Below are 2864 nucleotides of genomic sequence, written 5' to 3'. Positions count from 1 at the left end.
GAAATAGAAGTAAATACGTTCTTGCTCAATCCTGTGTTGCTTTGAAGGTTTCCTGATTGTCATGACATCCTCAGCCTAAGCAATGTTTTTTACTGTAATTTTAATTTCAAAATGACCGTGTGCCGTTTTTTCAACGCACTTGTCAACTCCACCATAGCAAATCACATGACTTTGACAATCCGTAAATACCACCGAAAAATTGTCGTATAAAAATTGAATACTCGGGATTTGGCAAAGTTCACGAAGTCTAGTCTGATAAATAATTTTACAAAAAAAAAAAAAAAAAAAAAAGTCCGAGCAAAGGGGGGGCGTACGCCCTCTACGCCCCCCCCCTGAATCCGCCACTGAGAATGTGGCAAGGTGAAACATGTAAGTGGGATTCCAATCCTCCCTGTAAAACATAAACACAAAGTGGACATGGCCGGCTACTTGTACATACCAACAACACAACAAAAAGACACTAAGAACATATCTGGAGTACTTGCAGTAACTGAAAGCTAATTTAAAGCCAAAACAACAAATAAAAAAAGTACACAACTAATTAGACTGCATGCTCTTTACTGACTATTAAACAAAATACTGATGGGATCATTACACAATACTGGGACTGAGACTACACATCATCTAAAGGAATGGCAAAGCAAGTCGACGAAACATTCCAGCACCCGCGACCAAACGTTTAAACAAATAAAACTACTGAAACATGAGGAATCTAGGCCTCAACCATAATTCACTATGCAGCATTAATGCCCCACCAAGAAGTAACAACAGAACAGTTTGGCGATGCAGCCACCCACCTTATTCACGTTAAATAGATTAATAAACTTTAATAGGCTGTGGATTTCTGTGTGTGTGCTACAATGTGTGATTTGCTGTAGTGCTGTTTACTTGTATTGTTTGTTTAATATTATAATGCTTACGTGGCTGTACTTTTGAATTTGTGTTATAAAAGAAATATTAGATAATTTGCTACATTTCTTTATTTCGATTGGTTTATGCTATATGGTCACGTTTTTGTCTCTTTCACTTATTCAGAATTTCCATTCTCAATTTTATTCCATTTCTTTCATTTTTATTTGAATTAAAAACACAAAGTTCAGACATATATACAAAAATAACCTATTTCCTATAAAAAAAAACATTGGCAAAAGTTGATTAAGTATTATTCTTTGTTTGCATAAGTTTTCCTCCTATTCCCACATGAAATTTTAACTTTTCTTAACAGCGCCAGTAAGCAGAGAAAACATAACACATGTGATCGTTAGAAAGGCACATTTAATAATGATCGTGAGGCGGTAAACAGTAAAGGGAAATAACCCATCAATCATACATGTATAATCATGCCACATGGAGTAAGGGAGATAATACAGATTAATACATGTGACAATCAATACAATACATTCTTTTCTCCTTTAAAGTCTCTCTCTCTCTCTCTCACTCTTTACAATTGTCAACTAATAATCTCTGTTATCATAAGAACATGAATGAAAATAAATGTTATCATTATGCATATCTAAACACATAGCTATCAATAAGAAACAAAATAATTCTGACATTTTTTTCTTCTTCTCCTTTTTTTTTTTAAAGTCTCTATATCTTCATCAAATGCATATTACTATATAAGTAGTTAAGCAAAAAATACTGTGCATATACATTGTTAGTAAACATAAAATAAGCAGTAAATGAAATACGACGTACATTTTGGTGTATCTCTAAGTAAAAAATTGACCAAAGGTGACGAGTGAGCATTAAACTTAAAAGGAAATGAAATCTTTAAACCGCGCTGGCGTTTTCAATTCGGAGCGCTTACAGAGAACGCGCTTATTATCTTGTTTAGTGCTCGAGTTAGTAAGTGTCACGTCATGTTCGAGACTATTATCATGTTGCGCAGTCGGCTCGTCCAGATTTTCAACATCGTCGATATTTTCGCAAATAAGAATAGGCGGGGGCTCCGCGCGATCTGGTGGTAGGTCACGGATAGGTCCAGGAAGGCTATCTTCGTCATGGCCATCTGAATCAGACTCCTGATTGTACACATTCTGAGAATATCTTGGATTTTGCTGGGCACTTACAGTGTTTAAAACTTTATAACATTCCGAAAGTTTTACTTTGTAGGACGAGGCGCGGAGTTGATTGCCTGAGAATTTTTTGATGAAACACCATTCGCCATCACGGGCTACAACAAGGTACCGATCTCGCGATTGGGTCTTTGATCTGTCGGTATAAAGGTAAACCAAATCCCCTATATTAACATCAGGGGTCGGACGACCGGGTCGACTGCATTTAGACTTTTCGCTAAATCCGTGATTTTTATTTCGAGCTTCGTGCTGTGCGCAAATAAGGTTCATGTCAGAAATTGGCAACTGTTCATGAGTAAACTGACTTCTTTGAGTCCATAGTTCGCGGGGGGACAATCCACGCTGGCGAAGCCTAGAATTAAGTCTCGTAGTAGCTATTACTAGTGTATTTTCAGATAGAGTAGAATGATCGCGTTCCTCACGAAGTAACTCGTCTTCGAGCTCAGCGATGGCTTTATCGGCAACTGGATTTTTGTTCCGATTTTCAACACGGCCAATTTCAATTGATATGTTGAGTTGCTTTAAGTATGAATCGTCACATAAAGGGCGAAAACCCGGGGCCGGGTCAACTCAAACGACAACACTTGGACCGTTTAAAGGCTTTAAAGGTATCAATAGGTGTATTCGCGCATCTCGCAAGCTGCCTAGTTTTTCGTCTTTGATAAAGCATGTACTAGTGTACGACCAGTATGAGTTGACGGTTGCGCTTAAGAACGTCGGCCACGTAAGATATGCCAACCAAGTCCGGTGGGTCTTCTGAAGACTGCTCGACGAGGCTCTTAGGGA

This window comes from Mytilus trossulus, chromosome 10 (assembly GCF_036588685.1).
Source record: "Mytilus trossulus isolate FHL-02 chromosome 10, PNRI_Mtr1.1.1.hap1, whole genome shotgun sequence".
Lineage (NCBI taxonomy): Eukaryota > Metazoa > Mollusca > Bivalvia > Mytilida > Mytilidae > Mytilus > Mytilus trossulus.
This window is presented reverse-complemented; position numbering follows the sequence as displayed.